Source organism: Pollachius pollachius (assembly GCF_949987615.1).
Source record: "Pollachius pollachius genome assembly, chromosome: 9".
NCBI lineage: Eukaryota > Metazoa > Chordata > Actinopteri > Gadiformes > Gadidae > Pollachius > Pollachius pollachius.
In genome coordinates this window covers 13,309,154-13,325,879 of record NC_136942.1, presented here as the reverse complement: position 1 = coordinate 13,325,879, position 16,726 = coordinate 13,309,154, and the positions used below count along the sequence as shown (strand labels likewise).

Below are 16,726 nucleotides of genomic sequence, written 5' to 3'. Positions count from 1 at the left end.
GAATATGTGAGTGCGACAATCTTCTCTAATGTTCCCTAGAGGTGCACGACATCGTCAAATTGTCCAGGGGAAATACTCCTTTTGAAACATGCCGGTCTTCAGATAACATGGCACCGTTTACCATCTCGTACCCACGGTCGCATTATCCTCCATCTGCATGCCTATGAGGGGGCCTTTGCCGTCCCTACACCCTGATAGATGCCGTGCACACGGGGAACGGGGCCTCTCTAATAGCTTGTTCCATGGCACTTATCTGGCACTCTTTGGAGCGCGCAAACCATTCACTTCCTTGTATAAGGAGAGAGCTGGAAATGTCACAAAGGCACTCAGATAGCATGACGTGTGGAGGAGGGGGAGTAAGCCATCGAGGTTTGGCTGCTGATGAGTCCTGAGTGACCGCATCACAGACTGACAATTTCCCGGATTTATTCATTGGTTTGGTTGGAGCCGCAGTAATTGAAGTGGTTTTGAGTTGTTTTGTCACCAATGCTCTGCACGCCACATACCCTTGTATGGATTGGAGGTGCTCTGGACCCTAGTGTATGTTGAGAGGAAGTCCATATGTTCACACTCCATTGGGGTCGGGACCCAAAAAATCTCTAGTATTCATCATTGCTGAAGATTGAGCCGTCGAAATATCAGATTCAAACAATTACAATTATTCGATTGCAAATTATTTGACGAGCCCGAGTTGGGGAGAAAACAAGTTGCCTTCTAAGAATATTAAGTTCTCAAGCCATCTGATCCTCAGCGTAACCAACACGTCTTTCATCTAAAGGGCAGCCCGGGGAAACCCTTTCAGGTGCTCTGGACACGCACCGTCCATATGTCCAACCTGATAGTGCTGATGGAACCGTGAGATTCAGACGACAGCTAGTCATAGTTCAAAGTGAAATCAATTCCACTCTCCAAGCGTCTGAAACAAGTTGCGCCCCTGGGGAGCAGCCAGCGATAGCCTGAATCCAGCACTCTGACGTTAGGTTATGTGTTATTACGGGATGTTTGACCCAGGGAGCCGACAGTAGTAATAGCCCTAGAGCTACACTATACTGCATCTCTGCCTTATCTCTGTGAGATTGAACAAGGCTGATCCCGTTGCAGTCAACATACGTTTATGTTTGGTTTACATTACTTCTGAGGTTCCCCACTATAATTATTTAGTTTTATTTATACCCTGCTTGGAATACGATAAAAACAAATAATGATTGATGTGAATAAAATGTATAATAAAGGTAGACAGAGGGCAATGGGGTTCAAGGCCGGAAACTTTGGGCTGGGAAACACCCTAACCACACGACTATCAAGAAGACTTCTTAATGTATGTCTATTTCTACCAATGTCAACCCTAATCCGGACCCTGACTTTGGTTTTAAAATGTCTATACATTAAAAAAGGAAGAAATCAAATAATAAAGAATTGATCAATCTAAATGGCAGTTTCTCTCCTTGGTTCAGTGAAGCCTGCTATTTGGATTTTAATCAATGAAGGTCAGCTCTGGTAATCCATATTTTGGTCAGAAGAATTATTAAACAGAAAAGAACCCAATTTGGTCTTTGCGAAGAGTCAAAATCAAAACACTGCCTCCTAAGCTTTGGTCTTTCCCGGTCCTTGGTCCACTGCTCTTTACAATCTACATGCTTGGCAATATCATTCGCTATTCATATTGGATCAAACAACTCCTATTATTGCTTGACTGCAATTTTAGATGGATTACCCAAGAATACTTGCAGATTAAGACAGGGAAAGCGGAGCTGATAACCATTTGCCAAAGCGACAATAAACCCAATTTGAAGATTTCACACTGTGGTTAGATTTTTTTGTTAAATCCCACAATTCCTGTGTCAAACATCTTGGTGTCCTGTTTGATCCTATGCTTTATTTTGATCAACATGTAAAAATAATAACCAGAAATGAATTCTTTCATCCTATAAACATTGCTTAATCAGACCATGGTTATCCGCAACAGATGCAGAGATGCTCATCCAAGCATTTATATCGTCTAGACTAGATTGCTGCAAACACTGTTCATTGTTTACTGAACTGCACTACGACAAAGGCTCCAGCTTGTGTAGAATGGCGCTACTAGACTCCACCAAATTTTAGCACATTACTCCTATTCTCTCCTCCCTCCACTGGCTCCCAATAACCTTTTTCTGCGCTTTGAGGGGCCCTACATTAGGGGGTGTCATAAATATATTGCCTGTAAAGCCCTTTGACACTGTATTCCTGGGTACACACCTGAAAATATTTTTAATTTAGAAAACGCGAGAGACCCCACAATTTATGATAGATTAAGATACCTTTGAGTCTAGTCGTTTAGTGTGTGGAAATAAACTGTTATTGCAACACAGCCCACCACACATTAACCGAACAACCAACTCACGATTTTCAAATCCTCAGAACTCAACAATCTCGCTATCAAAATCGTGACTTTAGTGTGAACAAACCTGGCGGTCGGGAGGAACTAGCTATACTGGCTTTCGCAATCGTTTTTTAGGAAAAATCATAACACTACAAGCAGTTACCCCATTTCGGAAGACCACCACCCCACTTTTGCTTTTGCCGCCATAGCGTCGGTTATGATTATTTGATGAATTGTCGGTATGGCTCCAAATTAGCTATCGTCTGTCGGCTATCATCGTCAGATTAAATTGCCTGCCTCGGCTGTCATCGGGGTTCCCCCCACTACACGATATCGGATCAAATCGGTGAGGCCCAGATCGTAAAAACACTCTTACCATACACCACAGGATAATCCAGCCATTTTTTTGGGTTGAACCATCCAAAAATCTGGCCTCTTACAGTCGAAAGGGGGTGCAAAATTATCTAATTATTATCCTGTAGTGTGTACCCATCATAACTGTGATTAAGGGCAATACAAATAATAATTAACATGACTTGCTTCTTGCAGAAGCAGTGATTTTTCAAGGTTCAACGTCAGTGTTGACACAGTCCAGACAGACAGACAGACGGACAGACATTCTGGACTGTTAGTATTCCACAAATTAAACAGTAGAGAGATATATAGATGGATGGAGTGATTGCTGGATGGAGAAAGACAGATGCTTTAAACTGTGAGTACCCCACACATTAGGCTGCTAATGTGGAGCAGGTGAATGCATGGACGAGCTCTGGCAGATGTTCAGCTGTGAGCGTGACCAAACTATCTCTGATCAACACATTTCTGCTGGGATTTTAGGTGTACATAAACACACACACACACAAACTGGGTACTACACAAGTATAAACTCGGATGCGCAATACAATTACCTGCATGTAAGAATGCATTACACATATACTACAACTGTGACAAAAAGACTGACACACACACGCACGCACAAATACACACACACACACGCGCACACACACACACACACACACACACACACACACACACACACACACACACACACACACACACACACACAAACACACACACACAGTACAGCATAGTATGAGGACTAACATACAAAGCATAAAACATGCATGTGCTGGTTTTGAGATGCAAACAGGTATGTTCCTATATGTTCCATGCGACTCAAAGCTGAAAGAAGGAGGAAAGCTTCCTCCATCACCATCAGCTACACACCACTACCAGGCTCAGCATGGAGACAGGGATTACATGCACAAATACAAATACAAAATAACACACCTCTCTCTCTCTCTCTGTGTCTCACTGTGTCCCTCTCTCTCTTGGAGAAACTTCCCTCCAACCTGTTCTATACCACCACGCACCCAGCCGGCTGTTACCACAACTGTTATCACAGGAAACCCAATGACTCATCGTATCCGCACAGACGCACACCATCCAAACATACAGACAGGTCAGGACCTTCACTGGGATGAGTCACACCAGCGGCACCTGTACGGTCCTTACTTTGCTTTCTCTGGTGATTTCAGGCTGGGAGACTGGGATTACAAAGAACACTGCAAAAATGCACCCGCACACACGAACGCACACACACACACACACACACATACACACGCACACACACACACACACACACACACACACACACACACACACACAGACACACACACACACACACACACTCACACAGGTGCAGTCACACAAACACATGCACAGACCAACACACACAAACACGCACACTCACGCAGACCCACATACACACACACTCACACACACAACACATTCATCGACACACAAACACACGCACAGACACACAAACACACACACACACACACACATAAGACACAAACACACAAAAATGAAGACCTGTAGCTGTCAACTATAGATATGTTTCAGCTTGGAATGAATGTTCATATTTCACAGGTTTCGCAAGGATGTCTTCCTCTCGGGTTTAATCAAAGGTTATACCTTTATATTGAGACCTATATAAGGCCTACCTAAAACTGACCTCTCTTAGCTCCTCAGCAACAACATGGTTTGGTGGCAATGTGGAAATACATCATTTTCATTATAACAGGGGCTGAACATGGACAGTTCGCGACAGGAATGGATGCAATGTCCTTGGTTATTATGTCAACTATTCTGCCACGGGCGATGTAGAGGCCTTTGAAAATGTAGCAGCCTTTCAGAATGTGTTACATGGATTCAGTTAACTGTTCGCGATCCTGATAAATACAGTGAGAGGTGTGATTGCCAAGAAACCAGATGGAAAGGCTTGGTGGAAGGAACTGTAATCTCGCTTTTATGGTGAAAGTAACTATTGCCTTGTCCACGCTGTGTTTCTTAGAATTGACTTGGACACATAGTGATTAGCAAAGGGGTTTCCCCAGTAGGCTAAGACCTGTTCAATGCAATTGATGCTGCTGTTGTTTCTACAACTGTTGCTTTCACACAAACACAGGGATCTGTTATTAAGTCCTCTGAGAGGGTTCAATGTCCCAGTCTGCCCCTGTTGATTCAAGCTACACCCCTGCCCCACCACATAAGGTGATCAGGTCAGGCCCGTCTGACCACTCTCTGGCCAGACCTCATGTCTCCTCATATCAAGTAAAAGAGAGGCCCTTGCAAGCTCTTGGATAGTCGGGTCGCTGTTGTTGAAGCACACACACACACGAACGGACCCACACACACACCATCAGCCACACAACAACATTACCAGGCTCATTATGAGTACAGTTTGTGTGTTGTGTGTGTGTGTGTGTGTGTGTGTGTGTGTGTGTGTGTGTGTGTGTGTGTGTGTGTGTGTGTGTGTGTGTGTGTGTGTGTGTGTGTGTGTGTGTGTGTGGGCAAATGTGTCATCATCTGACTCTCTGTTTAGTTTCCATTCTCCACCTGTCCACCAGATATCATCAAACCCTCCCCCTCGCTTCACAGACCACGGCTGTGTCTCAATTCAGGGGACGCATCCTGCGAAGGACGCGGTCTATGAAGGTGTGGCCTTTGTAGACCGTGAAGGCCGGACCGAAGGCCGAACAAACGTTTTTAAATGAGACGGTCTGCCCTACGGAGCATTTCAAGTTTGCGTAACAAGCCGTTAACACCCTTTACCTTGCGTGATGACCCGCCTCTCCTGTCACCTAGCAACCCTGAAAGCTGCGGTTCAAACCATGGACATATTATAGAAACCGGACGGCGGAGGAGAAATATGGAGCCGTTTATATAACCCACTAAGAGATGTCCACTTTCACTTAGATGTCCACTTCTTACTTTATTCTTACTTTCATTTTATTGTATTTTATTTATAATTTTCTATTTTTATAATCTTATCTTCTATGCTTGTAATTTCTATTTGTACGGAGCACCTGGAACAAAACAATTTGCCCCCGGGATCAATAAAGTTTTCTGATTCTGATTCGGTCATATAATAATTATATAAAATATAACGTTAATTAGTTTAACGTTATATGGCTCGTGTTAATGAAATTGAACTTTGACAATAAAGTTACAAATTTAAAAAAGTCCAAACATCTGCCCTGAATATGAGATGCATTTTTCTTTATTTCTTACCAGTTTAAGGGCAATTAAAAGGGTAACGAGGGCAGAGCTACAGGGATGAGGGTTTGGTCTCTTACCAAGGCACACTTTTACTCTATCCCAGAAGGAAAAGGGGCGTAAAAGCCCACGGTGCACATCTCGAGATCGTCATACTCAGGGTTTGGATTCATCAGTCAATATCATTCCAGAAATATTTGGTCTCAGGATTTTACTCTATTTAGTATCGCCAGCACCTTCATGATGGTGATTCCATAACCAATTCCATAACCTCAACTCATTTGTTGGCCTCCCCGCTGAATACACCGGGACAAGTAGATACTCTTGAGTAATGAGCTGTCAGCCCATTCTCTCACAGAAGGCCAGCAGCTACTTGTATTTAATTAAAACACGATGAGTTGAGCAGTGGTTTCCCTTCCTCCCACATTGTCTCTAATATTAGCCTCTGTTGCTGTCCCTCCTGAGGGATCCTTTGACTGCAGCTAGACGAGGCTAACGAAGGTGAGCTATCTCTATGAGGGCAAACGCAGCTCACATCAGGGTCAACGGGAGCATGGCTCGTCGTCAGATCCGCGCACACCAGCTGACAGCTGACCCGCATTTCCCTTTCAATGAGCGGCGGCGACTGCTGAGCTTGCGGTAAAACCCATCCTCATCCAACCCCCAGGGTCAGTTAGTTGTCAATGGCAGTCGGTCCTCCTTAAAAAGCTTTCCCCTGGCATCATCGGACAGAACATCCCAGACCATTGTCGAGATGATATCGGTGATCGGATGTGCATCGGTTGGCAGTCGAGCCCAGCCCCGGATCTCGATCGCAGGCCGCTCTCATACACACCCCGATTGGCAGGCTCACGGAGAGGGCCGGTCGAGAGACAGACAGGGCCGGTAAAAACATTATTGATCTTTTGAGGGTCCGCCGGCCCACGGATGCAGCGGCCCACTGGGATTGGTCCCAGTTTGCCCGATGCCGGCACACCCCTGTCCATCACCATAAAGCTTTATCGCCATTCACATTTGTCTCAAAGTCTTTCTTTACAGTTATTCATGTTGTTGATGTGTTTGCAACCGTTGTGTGTGACAGAGTGACAGTCAGTAGTTCAAAATGTTGTCCTGTCTGCTGTCTAGAAAAACACGCACACAGATGCCCGCAAACACACAAACATAAGCACAGTAATATGAATAAGAGAATCTCTGCATGCCTCTGGGTAGAACCCATGTCAAACCCAGGTAGAACGTATGTCAAACCCAGGTCAAACCCAGGTAGATTCCATGTCCAACCCAGGTAGAACCCATGTCAAACGCAGGTCAAACGCAGGTAGTTGCCTCTGAATGAGAGGAAGTGTCTCCTTCCTTCTGTCTCATGACAAAATGATATGCTAATGCAAGAAGAGGGGAGGGAGAGGCAACCCGGGCTCTATGAATACATTATCTGGGAACACTGGGCGCTCTAATTACCCCGAACTCCTTGACAAAGCATCTGCAGTAAAATGACTAAGTGAAACAAAGGTTACATCCTCATCCTTTGCCTGACGAATGTACTGCAAATTATTCTGTGTGTCTTTCTATCCTTACGTCTGTCATGTTATCTCTGTTTATCTATCCATCTACCTGAATGAAAATATAGCTGTCAGTCCACGGTGAGGATACATGCTGTGGCCTCATATCATACAACAACCAAATTACTACGTTTCTCCTAAAACAATAAATTGGACCAAAAGATAACCTTAAGACCTTAAGGTGATGTTTTCTCCGGTTGTAATATTTGTGTATTACGGAGCGATCCTAACAGATAAGCCGATATGGCTGGACACGCTGTTGGGAGCAAGCGATCTGCAGACGCTCACACAAAGATGGTTATCCGGCACTACAAAGCGCTCCTTCTGTTCGGCAAACTCCACACTAGGGCACTGGTGTATCTGCTGAGGAATGCGAGGAAGCCTGGGACTCATCCCACGTGATGAAATATTCATTTTCCCTTCGTATACCAGCACACAGAAGGCTGGCAGAGGAAGGACAGGAAGCGTGTACGGAATGATGGACGGACAGACTGGCAATAGGACTGACAGACTGACAGGCCGAATGACAAGCAGGTTCAGACTTAAGCAGATGCATAAACACACACACACACACACACACAGATAAATTTAATAAACTGGCACAGGCAGGTGAGCTTCAGTGTGCATGTGACCCTCACATGAGTAAGAGAGGTGAAAAGAATGTCACACCACATTTGATTAAAAAGATAAATCAAATCTAAAATATAAAGCAAACAAACAAATCAGTCAAACTGTTTAACTGTTAAAAACACAGTCAAACAGGAAACCAAAACTAGTTATGTCGGTGTGCAGTTGTGCGACAATGCAAAATGACTTGTGATAATTTGAGGCAGTTGGGCCTTGATGGAGATTACTGGCTTTTTAGCCAATGGAGGACAAAGAATTGACTGCTGCCAAAACCCTAAAAAAAAATTGTCACCCCAGACCTGTAATCAGACTTCACTCTACTCGGTTAAACAGCGACAAATGTTTTAAAGAACGGCAACAACGCATTTCAACGCAGAGTGAAAGGCGCAACAGCAACCCAGCAACCAATTGTGAATGTTCTTTATATATTTGGTGATGTTGTTCTATTGTTTTGGTTATGAAAGAACGATAAGGTACAGCATATAGAGAGAAGCTGTAGGAGTGATGTGATAGGAGCATTCATGTTTTGATTGGCAACTGGTGGAACTTCCTACTGCTTCGATTAAAGTTGATCAGACCCCCAACAGTATGGCTATTAATTACGATATAGTCCTTCGTATCCGAATCACTTAATTATTTGCTTTCAGAGGGGTAAGGGAATATACCTCAAATAGGGTAAAACAACTGATTGCTTTTAACAGGCTAGATGTTTTAGTCTTTAGTCTAGCTATTTGCTGAATAGAAGCATTATAAAGTGGTAATCAGCCAGCAAGTTAAAAATTGTAATTTTCGCCTCAGGTTGCTTCAAAGGAAGACAATTAGCTGTTTAAATGAACTACTAATTTCTATTCAATGGCTTTAAAGAGAGAGAGAGAAAGAGAGAGAGATAGAGAGAGAGAAAGAAAGAGTGATAGAGAGAAAGAAAGTGAGAGTGAGAGCGAGAGGGAAAACGAGAGCGAGAGAGAGAGAGAGGGAGAGAGAGATGACCATGTGATAAAGCCATATACCGGCTCTCTGCTCCATGCTTTCTAATGTGTGTGGCTGAACCCTAATTAGTTCTGATGACTTTTGGGGCGGTGATGGAGTGGTGGATGGAGAGGGATGACAGGAGCTGCATGTTGCTACCGAGCTCCTCGACAACCTGCAGTGCTATCAGTCTTTACTGTGTGTATAAATGATTCAAATAAATAGAACCCTGTTAGTTATCATTCTTGACCTTGACCGCTGAGCCCTTCATGACTACAGTAAAACACTTCCAGAATTACACTGCTCCATCTTACAAGCCTAATATTTCCAAAGGCTGTTAATGGTTCTTATCTTTCTTCAGGCGATCCAAAAAAAACATTGATTATCAGATTGAGTGACTGGGACATGGAATAGCAAGTCAATTTAGCGGAGGGGTTGCCATTCTATCCTCAGAGAATCGAGCCAGCAAGACCCTCCATCAGAAGGGAGGGAGGAAGACAGCACCATGGACAATGCCCTCTCGTGAAGGAAAGCCTTACCCCTGTTAGGGTGGTCCATGGGCACTATCTGGAAGAGACGCCTATGTCTGGTCTGAGGTTTTTGGCCCGGGTTCTCCCCATAATGTTTGCTTGTGGTCCCTGTACAAGCAATCCGTATTTAAATAAACAGATGTCCTCCAATTGAGAATTGTACAGAGGGCTAAAGCTGCGAACAGACACGGTTGCCAACTAAATTCAAATAGAAAGAAGGGATATATTTTCCTCACAGAGGGAGAGTCGATGGAGCAGACTTTTGTTCAGTGTAGCAGGTTGGAGGGGGATATTTCACAGCTTGAGTGGTTGGTCTCACAGTTTAGGGGTGGTGTTTTCTTTTCGTCTTTTTTTTATTTCTGGAAGAGCCAAGCGCGGCCATCTGGGAGACCAGGAAGTAAAGATGAGAGGTCTGTGGTCAGTGGATCCTCTTCCAATGATGACGACACTAACGTCTGCTTGGCTCTGTGTGGAGCCGGAATTACTTTAAAACTGACTGAAGACTTGGACACGATTTCCCAAGGTCAGTAACGGAGTATTCTGTGATTCTGGATGACTCAATTTCATGTCCAGGGTCTCTCTGAGACAGCAGGGGTTTTAGGAATGAGACTGGGACACAAGCTGTGAGTCTGGTGGAGATATCAGACTGAAGAAAAGGGAAGAGAGGAAGCTAATTTTGAAGATCAGCCGAGAACCTCAAGCAATCAATCACCCTGGTAGCAATCAGTCAGACAGTGAGGCAGGTTACATAGTCTGTCTTCCTCAACCTCCACTGCTCCCTCTCTCCCAATGCTAATAGAGATCAGTGCGTTCATTAGTTATGCTGATGTTCAGGTGTCACTGTGGGCTGTGGTACCGTCATTCCATCTACAAAAGGTACAAATTCAGGGCCATTGGTATCATCATTAATTCGAAAGGAGATATTTGAGCAAGGCCTCGGCCAGGGAGGAAGGTGTGCCAGCTCATTGAAGATCACAAAACTTCTGCTCAGATCCAGGAGTTAGGCGTTCTCTGAGGTGGCATGAGTTACTTTACTCATCTACTTTAGAAGAGCTGTTAAGGATAAAGCTGTTTGGTTAAGATAAATTCAATGGTGCATGCAAGAATTTTACAATATTTTGAATGTGGAAACATAAGGCGCTTTGCTTGTCCTTTGTACCAACTAGCAGAGGGCAGAGAGGGATCTCAATCAAACAAAACAATAGCCAGAGAAATGGAACAAACAGAAGACACATACTAAACGTCCAGCAGAAGTGATGTAGGGAAAAGGAGAAAGATCTGGTCAGTCAAGTACTACAACTAACGCAGTTGTTTAAAGTGGGCCTAAAGAGGCGTCACGATAACTGAGTAGTGCGAGCAGTCAGTCACAGATGTCTGCGGTGAGGGGGTCTGTATCGAAAATGGTGCTGGTGTGCCAAGAAGGAGGTTGCAAAATGTACAAAAATTGGTGCTCACAAGGATAGGACTGATCTAAAGATGAGTTGAGAATAAAGCATTGGTGTGTTTTGGAAAGCAGACAACAAAATGGAAAGTAATTGAATTGCCTGATTTGTGATACATTACGTACGCGTTATTTGTGACAGGACTTTCTTCAGTAAAAATGTCTAATGATATCAACCTCCACATAAAAGTGTCCGCCTCAGCTTTTAAGAGTTTAAATCCAAATGTAAAGTAAACTAAGACACGTTTCACTTTGCTGTAGGTTGAGGTGGCAACCGGTCTTTGCTCACTCTCTCGATATACCAGATGCACTAAACACACAACCAATTACAGCAGAGCCAATCACAGAAGAACTTATTAACCCTGACGGAAACAACTTAAAGACTAAAATAACAGATGGGAAAGCAGCCTACGATGGCCGCAGCTAAGCTTTGAGATGTACAGAGATTAGTCCTTCGCCTGTGCTGATCAATAATGTCCCCCCCACTTGTTGAACCCTATTCCGCTTTCCCAGTTCCTTTGTTCTGTGTGCAGCGTTTCCTTTAGATTGCCTCACGTTGTTCTCAATGCAAATATTGATAATAATAGTTTGCCCTCCTATTGTTTGGTTCTCAAAGAATATAATTAAACACAACGTTTGAGCCTTCCAATGATCTCTCGTAATTGTTTCTGCTTGGGTCCACTCTCTCCTCAATGTGTTCACATCAAACGGCAAAACATCATCATGAAATCCCAACAAGAATAGTGTGTAATGAGTATAGTAGTTAAAAGAAAATCAAATCTCTCTCTCTCACAGCATCTTCCTCTCTCACCTCTCTTTAATTAAAACTGCCATCTCATCTGTAACGAAACGGTAAGTGTGGCAGAGCTATAATATATGCAGTTATAGCATCACTAGTATAGTTGTAATACTATTGTAGAAGTAAAGGACTGTTACTACAACTACTGTCACAATTGAGTCAGATAGCATACACTTCTATCCAAAGCAAAGAGAATTTTCAGATAGGTAGGAGCAGGAAGAGGTTAGGACTGGCTTAAGGATGGCTTCAGGTAGGGAGGGGACATTATGGATCAAACCCAATACCTTTTATGCTGGGAGTTTAACACCCTAACCACTAGGCTATCCCGCCCCCTTAATATTACTGGTATCAGAATGTGTTTGTTCTGCTTGAGTAGTCACAATCTATTCAAGGTAGTATTACTTATCTCCTCCGCATGCACTTGGGTGTGTTGTGTGATACCACAGAGATTGGAGTCAGTCAACCTAACACAGCACTGCTTAAAGAGAGGAGTGTACACAGCAAAGCGTTGGAACGCCCATTACTTAGAAAGTCTTTCCAAAGAATCATTAAGGAGCAGTGCAGAGTGCTTCTGCTGAAGGTGACATATGGATAAAGTCCTGTGGTTCTGAAGAGGTAAATTATGGGTAAAGTCCTGTGGTTCTGCTGGAGGTGAAGTATAGTTTACATCCTGTGGTTCACTTGAGAGATTAAACTGGTGCAATGAAGTCCAGGAGCTACGGTTCTAACTGATCTCACCTGTCAGGACCTTTGTGATGAACAGGAAATTAGCCCCCCTCTCCACAGGTCAAACAGCCAGCCAATCTAAAAGTCTGCTTGATTCACCGATTCGCCTTAAGCTACAACATGAAATACCCCCCCCCCCCACCCCACCCCGAGATGTGTTTTGTCAACACTGGAGGAATTCTAAGTAGGTTTTTTAATTTATTTGGAAGATATACTTCCAAATGTGGTTCTGTACAGCAGTTACAGATGTTTGTGTTTCCAGACAGAGGGGCTCTGTACAATTATTCAGTTGATAGAGCTTACAGCACCTGCCAAAAGCTTATGGATTACACCGAGCACTGTGCTTCCCTATCTCCTGTGTTAAGTAGGCTAGCATTAAGCAGTGTAGCATTAGCCATTCATACAGCAACCTTCTGGCCAGGCTCCCTTGGTGCTAAGCTAACGGCAGGCATCATCCCAAGGTTGACTTTGCCGCAAAACATAGGAGTGGTGGATCCAGACTTCTGAGTAATGTATGTAAAGGTAAAGCCAAGGGATTGTATCAACCTGATTTCATCAGGTCACTATCAAGGCCTTACCCAGAGGCTGCTCAGTGAAGGGTTTCATTTCCAAAAGACCAGAGAGACTCATGGTGCTGAGTATGTCTGCTTTGCTCCTCCTTATTTTCCACAGAAGAAGAAGCAAGCCTAAGTACTACAGCATTACTATTCTCAGAGTTGTTTAATGCGTCACTCAAATAAAGCAGTCTGCTGCAGGTCCTCCTGATCATCACCTGTGTAGTCCTGGATCGAATCACATCCTGCCTGTTTCATCCATCTCAGGTATCATGTGTAAGAAGTATGTCATTATGGCAGTGATGCGCAATCTGAGTACTGTTTTCCGTTGCCTAGTTGGAAAGAGAGTAGATGCAGGAGACACGGTCAGGACAATTGGAAAACTAACGTCAAAGGAATAGTGGGATCCATCATGCTTCAGTGGGCAAACGTTAATATAATATGTGTGTCAAATTGCACACCAAAAACTAGTAATATTTCATGAAAAAATAATTTAAGTGCAAGCCTGGTGTTGCATAGATGATCAATTAACCGTATGAAAATGGTGAGCCACTCTACGGGAGACAAAAGACAAATCTCATTTATTTAGCCACAGCTTATCTATTAAAAATTAAGAACCACAAACACAGACCCTCTAAGTGCAAACGGTCTAGAGCCCATGTGTGATATCATCTCAGGCCGTATCTCTCCCGCTGTGATCTCCAGAGCGTCTGCCGCTGAAGAACAATGCAGGTCATAACACCCCTCACCTCCAGTGGGGGGAGAGCTCCCAGGAGCGGCACATTGTTCCACGCCCCCGCACGTGTCCTTCCCTTAGACACACGGCGCACGCCAGCGGTGCTGCCTGCCGCAGCCGTCGCCATGGAGACGGGACCACCACTCGACTCGACTCTGTGCTATCGAAGCAGTCATCGGGGCGTTTCGCGTAGATTTCTCCGCTCCCGGGTCAGAAGGGAGGAGGAACTTTGCATTGTGCTGGCTCTTCTGGGACACTGCACCACTGTTTGTCTCTGGTGTAACAGCGAAATAACACCCCTGAACAACCTGATGCGTCTGTAATCGTACCTCCCTCTGACGTTGACCACAACTGTCCATCTTGATGTTCCTTCTTCTCTATGAAAGGTGTGGAGTACTGCCAAGCTATTTCCTGCTGTTTACTGTACTGTTTAGCATATTATATTGTACTCTTGTCTTGTGGCCTCGGATCTAGGTGGATCTTTGACGTTATACCACCAATGTATGCTGATGTTCTGCCCCCTATTTTACCATTCACTGTTCAATTAAAGTGAGTGAACCCAGTATCTTTCAGTCGGGAGTCGAGCACACTTGTAACCTGGAGCTCTTCTCAGCGTTTCTCTGAATGGCCGTGTTTAAGTGTGGGTGTGATGTCCACCTTACAACACCTAAAGATGGAGTCCACAACCAACCCGACTCAAGCACACCATATGCACCATTTGAATCTCACAGACACAGTCTGCAGCTGTTCCCCACGCGTCACTCATTCAGAACACCTGCGTGGAGAATACTAACATCTTGAAATATGACCGACTCGAAGTGTCGTGTGTGTGTGTATGTGACTCGAAGTGTCGTTTGTGTGTGTGTATGTGTGTGTGTCTGTGTGTCTTTGTGTCTGTGTGTGTGCGCGCGCGTGTGTGTGTGTGTGTGTGTGTGTGTGTGTGTGTGTGTGTGTGTGTGTGTGTGTGTGTGCGTGCGTGTACAATTTTTGAAAAAGATGGGAGCAGAGGCTTTCCCGACACCTGTAACATTCATGTTCTGTTGTACCTCTGTGGCAGGATTTGACTGCATGACAGAATGTGTGAAGATGAACCTAATGTAATGCCTAAAGAAACCTGCATGGATCCTATAGCTAAGGAGTGAGACACGCACTCGGAGCACCGCTGCAGACGCCTCCGCATGCCTCTGTCCTCAGCAGCGAGGAGAGGAAGAGCAGCGTGTAGGGGTCCTTGTTCCTCGCTGACAGTAATGGATATGCATTGCGCTAATAGTGTTATTTCCATGTGCTTGTGGAGGCCTTTGTTTAGAGAAAAACAGCTGCCCATTGTTCCTCCTAACTCCCCTCCTGTTAACCAGCAGTTATTGAAGACAGCTCTCCTCCCAGACCCTCTTGTCCTTACTCATCCACCTCCTCCAACGCCTAGAACCCCTACGCCTACACCTATACCCTCTATTCCTCCACCTCCTTCTCCTAAACTGCTCCTCCTCCATCCACCCAGACCCTTTACTCCTGCACCCAGTGTCTCTACTCCCCCACCTGCCAATCCACCCAGACCCTCTCCTCCTCACCCAGAGCCCAGCACTGTGGCCCAGCCTCTTCTGGATCAAAGCCTGGGGTGCTGCCGCCCGTTCTGGGCTTGGGTTGGGTTAGTCTTGGGAATCCCCCGATTTATAGGGTGCGTATACAGCTATCACTGACTAAAAATCCAATATTCAGACATTCTGCTATTGACTGTATAATCTTCTAAGATATTTTCTTCACGTAGACTAGAGTGACTTACAGAGGATGCAAATATAGGTCATGATATTGCAGATATTACAGTCAATATTTTGACTGGGTGTCAAATACAATCGCAACTGCACCCTCTGTATCTGAAAATACAGTGTGCCTCTATAATGAAATACACAAGATGTTCTTGCACATGTTATGGCTGCGCAGATATTGAGGTTTGACTCCATAGAGAGCCAAAGTTCTGCTCATCCCAGTTCAGTTGCTGTTAGCAGGTTAACATCCACTTTGCACAGGAGACAGTGAAATGGATCCTTTTATGTGATTGCCGCCGGAAGTGGTTTCGGTTAGTAATCAGACGCTGTTCCTCCCCTAGGTAAACAGTACAGTGTAAGTGTATAAGACGACTGGTGTCTCTGGCTGAGTTGTCGCTATGTCAACGACTCCTCCAACAGCTCGATTCTCTGCCTTCTCAGGGAAGACAAGAAAAAATGTGCTGACAAGACAAGGTCAATGGCTAAAGTCCCTGTTGGATGGAGATGGCAGAGAACCAGTAATATCATAGACTGAGCAGGATAGTGTCGTAGCCCCCCCCCCCGTCCAATGTAATGTCTGTCGGTATCATTGAGGAAGATGTCTCACCCCTACCTCCTCCTTAATGTCTCCTTAATGTCTCTCTGAGTTCACTGTAAGTTACTTAGGACAAAAGCGTCTGTGACATGAAAAAGGGCCAACACCATTCATCACCGCAGAAACCAGTGCCAAAAACAAGTTTACGTACTGACTGTGAACACAATCACAGCGAGACGTGTGGAGCGAGCTGATGGAATGCCGCGGCGCCATGTGATCAGTTCTGCTTCATTACAATTGGTGGAGCAGCGAAAGGACCCCAGGCATCGGGGACATTGTTACGAGTTATCTCCGCTGCTCTGAATCTGGACCGCTTTATTACACATTCACCCAGCGCTTGTCTCGCCGAACGTTAGTTACAGCTTATGAATTCTAATCCTCCGCTTACTGTCTAATTAATGTGCAAACTCATGTCTGGGGCCGGGATGAAAAGCCACAGCTATAATTCAATCAGGTGATCGGGGAGGCAGGGCTAGGGCCTTGATTACACCTCATCCAACATGGAGGCCG

General features: G+C 44.8%; 1 protein-coding gene across 1 annotated transcript in view; it reads right to left on the bottom strand.

The window, feature by feature from the left end:
- LOC307080048 (metabotropic glutamate receptor 8-like) overlaps nt 1-16,726 on the bottom strand; it is a gene marked incomplete at both ends in the record, with an annotated part of 94,207 nt that overhangs the window by 37,400 nt on the left and 40,081 nt on the right. The window lies entirely within an intron of this gene.